A 9,773-nucleotide genomic window follows, 5' to 3' on the forward strand; every position below is an offset into this window, starting at 1 on the left:
CTTAGTCACTGTGAAATAGTCACTGTGTTGCCATGGAAATATGGCATCCTAGAGTGGAAGAGCAACTGGATATCATAGACTGCTTTATTCTTTTATCAGGAATATTGTTTTAACTACCATGGTGCCAACAAGGTGAGCTATAACATCTTATAGAATCCAAACATCTTTTTTCCTCTCCTTCTAAATTGTGGAAGCATCCATCACATTTCATACGTGGCCTGAGTGAGGTTTAAATTACACAAGTAGGAAATGTTTATTACTCCAAATGCTGAAGATCGTTGGGGATAAGAAGCAATCATTCAGAATCAGCATTAATGACAGTCAGAAATTAGACACAAGGAGATGAAATTCTAAGCCCCTAATATTTCCTGAAACATTAAAGTACTGCCTTGCATTAGCCTCCTTTTGAGAGACCCCAAGATGGGTGATTGAAGAATAAAAAATGGAAATTACTTTTTAAATTAACACAAAAACAGGGCTGGGAAAGGAACAAAAGAGAAGCAAGAGAAGAATTTTAATGAATATTGAAAACAAGCCAAAGGGTGAATTCGGTGTTTATCTTAGGGTTTTGCTGCTCATTGTGTCAAAACCATCATAGATTTAAGTATAGATATAATATTTGTTTAAATGAGGGAGGTGCATGAGACGAATAGATATCTAGAAAATGGCATCAAACTCAAGAGCACAGAGCTTGAAAATCACTATGTTCTACCTATCTATGGCTACAGTTAACCTTTTTTGAAGCTCATTGCCTTATTGGAAGAATGCAGCCATACCTCGCAGAGTTGTTTGACTGTCAAGCCAGGGACACGGTATTTGGCACAGCTGGAACAAGATTAAATTCTTGTTTCTCGTTGACTTTTTTCTCTTTGCTACTGATTCAGAATCATGGCTATTGACAACTCTTGAGTTTCATCCATTTTCAAGAGATGACTTGGATTTCTTGCATTAAACATCTAAAAATATTGGGTCAGGGATCTGATTGACTTGGTCTGAGTTAGATACCTACTCTTGGAAGAATACTGGGGCCTGAGCAGACCTTCTCAGTTTCTTCTCTCATGTTCGCCATTCAGATAACTCACTCCTGCTGTCCTGGGAAGCAGCGAGAGTTAGAAGAAAGATCACACTCTTTGTCTAGTACAAGTTTCTTTATATGGAAATCAAGGCTTACTGGAATGGAATTTCATCCCTGACAGGTATGAAGAAAGAAGTGACTGAAATAGAAATCTGGCTGGAAAAAAATAACAAGACAAAACCAAGTTATGACCTGGTTACTCCTTTGAGGTATCTAGCATAAATGGTAAGCCTCTTCTGTCCAACCCATCCACCCACATCCTAATTTCAGCAACTTTCTTTCTATTTTGGCTTTGGGTTTCTATGACCATGTCTTAATGTGCTTGCTCTCTTCCTGAGACAAGTGACATTAAAAAGTCATAACGAAAACTGGCAAAGATACCAAATCTACAATTACAATTCAAACATCTGTCTTCCTAATATTGTTGTAATTACTAAATAAATTCAAGACCATTGAGATGAGAGGGAATCTATGGTTATTACTGGGCATCCATCTTGTGGATATGAAAATCACTAAAACCTTTTGCTCATTTTCGATGTTTACAATGAGAAGAGTATTTAGGAAATGAGAACTATGTCAACTTAACCAACAGATATTCATTAACTTTCTTCTATCTGTAAGATGTTTTACCTCAAATAGCGTGAATCTAAGTGCGATTCATGCACATATTTACAAAAACGTATTTATTTATTTAATTTTTTTATTAATTGATTTTTTTTTAATGTCTACAGCACCTGGTCTTCCTAGGTGATCTCCCTGCTTGCTGCTGAGACAGACAAGATTGGGCTTGTTCAGGGTGGCATGGCCGTAGCCTAATTAATTAACTTTTTAATTGAAGAAATGATTTAAAAATTTCCCCCATCTACCACAAAAAGATATTTAAGAATACAAGATTAGACCATCAAAAGATGGCCCAGGATCTACTGCCAGATGACCAAGATATGAGAGTTGAAGAAGAAATTGAAAATACTTTCTTATGCAAAAATTCTACGCGTTGCAAAATAAGCGTGAACTAGATGTTAAAAGACCCATAAAGGGCCCCATTATTTTCTAAACTCTGTATGGTTAATTAAAGTACTTTTCCTGAAAGGCAAAAAAAAAAAAAAAATTATGTATGAGTCAATCAAGAACATAAACATCTAACAAATAATTTTCTCTCATAGACTTCAAAGTCCATGAAATTATACCTTTTTTAAGTAGTAGGGAGTAGAATAAAGGTTTAGTTAAGCAAGGAATGAAAACAGCTACAAGTTAGGTATAAAAGCACAAGAGGACAGATATAAAAGTTGTACTTTATTTTGCTTCAGAATCTTGTCTTTCCTGAAAATAAAAATGCAAATCTCATAAATTAACTACATTTTTCACAATATAAATAAAATTTTAATAAAAGTTTTAAAAGCTTACACTGACTCCTAAATTCTGTGATTCAGCAGTCCACTTCTGGAAATTAATTACTTAAAGGAAGACCTCAGAGCTCCTACCAGAAAATTCAGGCAATAATGCCAACTGGCCTCTAGGGGGCTCCCTAGAAACCAGATCTGTTCACCAAATAATACCAGATGTCACAGAGGGAACCACTTTTCTTCAAAGTTGGTTTGTGCAGATTAAAAATGTTTTTTGTTTGTTTTGTTTGTTTTGTTTTTTTTTTTTTAATTTGGAGAGACTCATGTCTCACTCGCTTTTCCAAATGACTCATGAACTTTCCCTGATCTGCGGGCATAGTTTGTTATGTTCCAAATCTTAACTTGGGTTATTTGGCCTCTCTGCAGGGCCCAGCAAACTGGTGCTCCAGGCGTGCCCGTTGACCTTTGTACCCAGCACCACATGCAATGCCCCACAGGTAAGCAGGTGACCAAGAAATGCGTGTTGACTTGAATCGATCCCCTCTTTTAGTTCAAATGGTATTTGGAAAATGTTATCAGCACAGGATGAAGCTGACAGTAATAAAAACGTATTTGACATTTTTGTAGCTTGTAATAAGTAACACACTTTCATGCACGTTATCTTACTGAAGCCTTAAAATATTAGCAAATCAGGTTTTATTATCATTTACATAGCTGAGATGACTAAATCTAAGGGACTTGATGTAATAGAGCAGAGATTCAAATTTAGTTCATTTTATTTCAATCTCAGCGACCTTTTCATTGACTCATTGCTGCTTCCGATTATCCAGATAATGAAGTGACAAATCCATAACCTTTCTACAAGGCATCCCTGAGTGGATGGAGTCATAGAACCTTAAAGAGAGAGAGGCGTCAGACATGATCTCGGCTAATAACCTTGGAAAGCTAGTTGACTTATGAAGGAAACCTGGTAGTAGGCTCCTCCATGTATCAGCTCCTAGAGAGACTGAGGGCCTCAGGCCAAATTGTGAAACTAAACAGGTGCCAGGAGCAGACATAGAGCCAGAAAGGAGAGCCTCTTTCTTAGGCGACAAACCAGGAGAGGTAAACAGACCGCTGGGATGGTTTGCAAGTCAAAGGATGAACCAGACAAGAACGGAGCAGCAACTTTGAATGAGAAACCATCATGGAGGTACACAAGAGGATCTGTACCTCCATGATGGTATCTGGTGGACATGGAGTCTCACTGCAAAGTCCTGGTTTGTTCCACCCACGCTGTTTCAGTCTTAGTGACGGGGTTCTCGGGACAAGAGGAAGAAGAGGAGAAACTGTTAATCTGATAAAAAGATCCATTTTCTTCCTACTCGTCGGCTGATACCTGGCAGTAAACTTGGGGAATCATGACCCAGAGAAATGAAATGTCTCAAAAAATGTTTTCTCTCTCTATTTGGAAATCAGCAGAGGTTTGTGAGGCTGTTCCTAGACGAAGGATATTAAGGGCCGAAACAGACAAAGGGTGACAGGGAGGAGGATGAGTCTCTGACAGTAAGTTATGTCAACCTTGAAATTCTGTTGTGGGTTTGTCTTCCATTTTATTGAAAGGCCAACAAAATACAGTGGTTAAGAGCCAGACTGCCTGGGTTTGGATCTTGTCTCTATCACTCGCTCTGTGTTTTGAAAAAAAATTGTGCAATTATCCCAATTGAGATAATATAGTACCTACTTCATGGATTGTTATAAAAAAAAAAAAGTCTGAGCTTAAACTAGTACTTTTTAAACTTAAAAAAAATCATAGTTTAAATTTTATAATAATTATACTTATGGTTTAATCAGACCAGTAACGCCCTCCCAACCACAACAAATTCTAGTTATTTTTATGGGAGAGGAACTTTGGCGAGTGAGACAATCTGAGAAAGTATAGTAACTTACATTAGCAGGAAGCCAGATTGGATGTCACTCTCTTAGGAGACAAATATCTCTCTCTTCAGATACTACAGGAAAACTCTGGGCTTTTTAGCGTGACTCAAAGACTTTAGAATACGCTGGTGAATCCCATATCCCTGGGTAACCACTCCGACTTAGTGTCCCAAAGAAAGCCAGTGCCTGTTCCAACTTATCCATTAATTCGACAAATAGCATCTCCCTCATGCCATCGAATATTCCAAGCACGAGATGCAGTGGCGGAACCCCCTGCCCTCAGGAACTTCCATCCTAATGGGATTGGGTGAGTAGTTACTAATGTTTATCTCTATGCTTCCTGGTCGTTGTGGAACCCCTGGAGGATGGAGAAGGGGTTTTATCTTCCCTCTGCCTGGGTAGAGAGGACCTTAAGCCTTTCCATGAACCTGCTTCCTTTGGATATTTTCAGGAAAGCTGAACTTCCTCCTGGTCCTTGTACTTACCCAGCTACCAGGAGGGTTCCCTGAGGTGAAGTTGAGATCCCCGTGTCTACCAGTGAGCTGAGCACATGACCCTGCCTTCTTCCAGCTGCAGGCTACTTAGACCTGCCCTGAATCCTTTTCTTGATTTCCGGTGCCCTCTCCTGAAAGTCCCCAACCAATGACAACACAGACTGGCGTGGCACGTCCTCAGTCCCCTTCACACCTGTTCGCATCCTGACCCCCCTGTGCTTGCTCGTGGGGTGTCAGCAGACTCTTGCATTCTTCTCTTAGCCTTACTGACTTCCCTGATATGAGCCACACCTGGCACACTAGCGAAATCTAATAAATGTTTGTCAAATGAATCCAGGCTGTGTGCAAGATGATATTAGGGGATATGTGAATGAACAATTTGTGTTTTAATAAATTAGTGTTAACTGTAATGTTTTAGGATAGATGTAACTTGAGTGCATAGGTAAATGAGATTTTTAAAGCTTAAAGGCCACCACATGTAATAGTGGTACAAAACTGATCAAAGTTTAGGAAACACTGATCCAATGGCTAAAAATACAAGTGTATAGTTTAAGTGGTTGGGTCTAATCCTGGTTCAGACACAAATAAATTGAGTGACCTTGGGAGAGGGCTGTCTGGACCTCAGTTTCCTTACTTAAAAATGGAGCTAATAATAGTACCTATCTCGTAGGGTTGTTGTGATGAGTAAATGAAACGGGAAATGTGCAATCCGTGAACTGCTCAACCCCGTAGCAGACACCTGTGATTGTTCAGTAAATGATGATTATTATTAATCATGCCGTAATGACATAACTACCACCTTGTCAACTTTTACTTTGCATTCTAAGCACTTCTGGTTGGAGGGCTCAGGTTGCTGCTTGACTCCCAAGAACTTGCCCAGGAGCCGGGGGAGGCCCAGAGGTGTGTGGGTGGATCCCGCCTGCAGACATGCAGAAAGGAATCTGCGACATGATAGTACAGCACTGGGCAGGACCAAGGAGAAACCAAGGGCTGCACAGACGTTCTGCGTCTTAGCTTATGAGCATGTCTTCCAGGCAGCGAAACGAGACGGCTGGAGCCCCTTCTCATACCCCCAAGACCACCCTGCCTTGTTGATTTGTTTTAATTGATACATTTCATTTCTTTAAAAAATGATCTGGCTTCCCTGAATCTTGGACAAGTACTCAGTCCATATTCAATGCTAAGGAGCAGAACGTCTGTGGAGCAATAAAGAGAACACACAAAAATGAGGTTTCGTTTAATCGTAAAACCTGAAGTTGGTTAGTCATCACATTGTAATCTAACCTGATCTAAGCAAGGCAATGCGGAGATACCATATAGGCTTTTCTCTTCTAAAAATATCTCATTGCCATCTACAGGAGCAGTTAAATATAGATGTTTTATGTTTATGGCCTTTATTTCTGAAACATAAAAGCTTTTATGTTTCTAATCCCTAGACAATTTTTTCATGGTATTTCTGTTTATCTGTATTCTACTTTCAAGCCATGTTTGGGGGGGGGGCGGGGTGGAAATGTAATGATTTCGGGAAAGTCTAAAGTGTTTTTCAATTACTGTGAGTGAATTCTGGGACTCAAAGCGTCATTTATCTCCTCTGGTCCTAGACAATTGCTCTGTGTTACAGCAGTTTCTCTGGTCGGGCTTTCTGCCTTCTTGGCTGCTTTTGAATTCTTTGTGGTCATTCTCATTTCCTTTTGTGTTTACTGTCGATTGCAGCAATCAAGAGTCGTTTGGACGAAGTTTTTCCAGCATAGGAGTTTTGTTACGTATGAAAGGAACGACCTCATAGTCACTTCCAGGGACCTCATGGTGGATTCGGACAAAGGGCCCTGAGGACGTGAAACGGTGGGACAAATTTCGTGGCCATTTCCTCCACAGACAGAGTGATTGTGGGTATGCAGCCCGAGTCATCACAGAGGTCCCCACCCTTAGAAGAGCTCTTTCCTCAGTTTAATGTTCTTTGTTTGAATAATTTTTTTTTTTTTAAAAAAAACAATTCCTTATGGCTTATGAAGTCATAGATTGCCCCGACTCCAAGCTCGATGCCACGTGATCCTTCCTCAGCTTAGGATGTCCCCACTACTTCTGCCCTTCCCGGGGATCGCTTCGCAGCTCGCGGGTCATCCTCCCTACAGTTCTCTCTCTTCTCCAGGCAGGCAGCCACTCAGCATCGTCGTGTTCCCGTGACAGCCAGTGCACTCCTCTGGAACTGCACTCTGTGTTCTGCCTGGCACGTGCACGTGTGACTTCCTAGCTCGACCATGACCTCCAGGGCAGGCATCGGTTCTGAGTTTACCCTTTCGTTCCTCTGGAATAGCTCCCGATACTTGGTAACGCTCTTTCAATGTGCGATAGTGAGAAAAGTTTCGACACGCATCCACACTCTGCCGCGGCAACGTGAAGGTTTTCCGTGTCCCCGAGCCTCGGTCCCTCTGCACGGGGTACCACTCCTTCTCCCTTCTTTGTACAGGCAGAGCCCTCATTCATCTTGTAGTGCCCAGCTAAAGGTCCCTTCTTCCGGGGAGCCTTCCTTGGATGTAAAAGAAAGAGGAAGTCACTTTCTCCTCTGTGCTCTCTCAGTGCCTACCTGATTGAATTGTGGGTGCTGAAAAAGTCTATTTCTCTCATTTACTAAGTGCTCTTTGAAGCTTATATTTTATTCAACTCTGTATCTCAAGCCCTCGTAATATCCAGAACAAAACAACAACAATGAAGAATGAAGCAAGTAAAAATAAAGCAAACAAGGAAATAAAAAAACAAAGAAACAGACCATATAGTTGCCTGGTACCCAAATGATAGTGTGATAGATAAAAATTCCACCTGGGCAGTTCGATTTTATTATCTGACTTGTCATGAATTGTGTAAATGCCTTTTTCTTTATAGCCTGGGGAGTGGAAGAGGAATAAGAGATCTCTAAGTTAATTCGTTTTCAGGACAAAATCGAATTGTCTGTTTGTATCAGTTTGACGAGTCCACCTAAACTAGATGGACATCTTTCCAGATAGAAGTCTTAAACTTTAAGATGAACAATGAGCTCCTTTAAAGTCTCACAAGTGTGCTGATCGATATATTTAACAAAGTAAATTGCGTGTTATGCATTGTGTATTCTTGATGCCACGTTGAACGTCAATTGACCATATGTATGTGGGTTTATTTCTAGGCTCTTTTCTATTTCATTGGTCTATGTGTCTGTTTTCATGTCTGTACCATACTGTTTGGATCCCCATAGCTTTGTAATACATTTTGAAACCAGGAATCGTGAGACCTCTCACTTTGTTCTTCTTGCTCAAAATTCCTTTGGTTATTCAGGGTCTTTTGTGGTTCAATGTGAATTTTAGAGGTTTTTTTTTTTTTTTCATTATTTCTGTAAAAATGCCATTATTATTTTTTTTTAAGCATCACTTCCTCCACTAAGTAAATACCTCCTCCAACAACCCTATTGTTAAGTTGGCACCACTATCTCCATTTATCTGATAAGGAAACTAAAGTTGAGAAAACTGTAGATCATGTTCAATGTTATTTGGCTGAGAGCAGGGTTAGAATTCTTTCCCCAACATGCATTTTTGGTTTTTATGGCCAGGGAGTGAGGTGAGGTGTTACTTCCACTAGTAGATTGAACTCATTTCATTTTAAACATCCAGAAGGCAAAAAACTCATTCCCAGTTAATAGGTGCCAACTAATTCCAAAAATAATCCTTTACAAGTCTCTGCTTGCTAGAGAGTGTTAACTGTTTAGTAGCAGTCATTTTTAACAAGCCCACAATATTGCCGTTACATGAATTATACATGGCTTATAAAATGATTATTTAGTCAGTGGAAAATTAAATCCGTCAGTGTTTTCCAAATCTGAGCTAGGACATTCATCAGGAAAACTGTTAAATTTTTAATCAACTGTACTGCGGTTGATGTAGCTATCAGCCTAAATTGCTCTTTCTCTGTCATACCCCTTGTTGCAGAATATAACGTAGAATTACCAGTTCTATGATGCTAATTGATTTTTTTTTTCTTGCAGAGATTTAAGACAGAGGGACATGCCGGCCAGCATTGAAATAAAAACGTTGTGTGAGCTTCAAAGGCACAATACATATATATTGAGTGATAATTTAATATTGTAGATTTAAAAATCTTTTTATCCTTCTGACTCAACACCTCAAACTGGAGTTCACCTCAAACTGAGATCGTACTCTAAATATTCTGACTCGAGTATTAAAATTAAGAAATTATACAGACTGTTAAAGGATAGCATTTTGAAAATGATAATGCAAGAAAGGGGTATATCAATAATACAGCCTAATAAAAGAGTGTTCTCCAAAAGCACAGAGAGACTAAAACTTCATATGAATAGATAATTTTCATAGCACAGAATATTTATTTATTTATTAATTTGATTTAGACAGTTTCTCACTTTCTTTATAAATCCCCCTTTTTCGGTTCAATGTAAGCTCTTCCGATCACAGTCAAGGGAAATCCTCCTATTTTTCTTTAGGGAAATTCATTTATTTATTAGTACAACCTTTCAAACTTGTCCTTGCATCCATGTAAAGAAGTATCTTCACAGGTAGACAGAGGTAGACTAGGGAAGAAAGGGCCCTGAGGACACTTCTCTGCCTGCAGGAATCCAGACAGCCCTTGGCCACACGGGGCCCCTGACACAGCACTGCCCACCCCGGGCCCCAGCGGGCGTCGCGTTGTGGGTCTCTCTGCATAGTTCCCGGTCCTGTCTGGCTTTCTCAGACAGGGCTGATCATTGGCAGTCACGTGGTTATCTAGGCCAGCGTTCGTTATCAGACTGCAGTGTGCATGGAGCTCACCCGGGAATCTTGTTGAAATGCTGCTTCTGATTCAGTTTTTCTACAGTGGGGCTTCATTACTCTCTCTGCATGTCTAACATACTCCTAGGGGATGCTGCCGTCCCATGAGCCACACTCTGAGGAGCAAGGATCTGTG

General features: G+C 40.1%; 1 long non-coding RNA gene across 1 annotated transcript; it reads left to right on the forward strand.

Annotated features, from left to right (window-relative positions):
* The first annotated feature begins 1,061 nt into the window (after positions 1-1,061).
* On the forward strand, positions 1,062-6,758 carry LOC107507337. The gene is made up of 4 exons (XR_001596135.2): positions 1,062-1,300; positions 2,845-2,915; positions 4,407-4,642; positions 6,543-6,758. It is a non-coding gene; the product is annotated as an uncharacterized LOC107507337 (long non-coding RNA).
* Positions 6,759-9,773: the final 3,015 nt, after the last annotated feature.

Source organism: Rousettus aegyptiacus, unplaced genomic scaffold (genome assembly GCF_014176215.1).
Source record: "Rousettus aegyptiacus isolate mRouAeg1 unplaced genomic scaffold, mRouAeg1.p scaffold_m13_p_10, whole genome shotgun sequence".
NCBI lineage: Eukaryota > Metazoa > Chordata > Mammalia > Chiroptera > Pteropodidae > Rousettus > Rousettus aegyptiacus.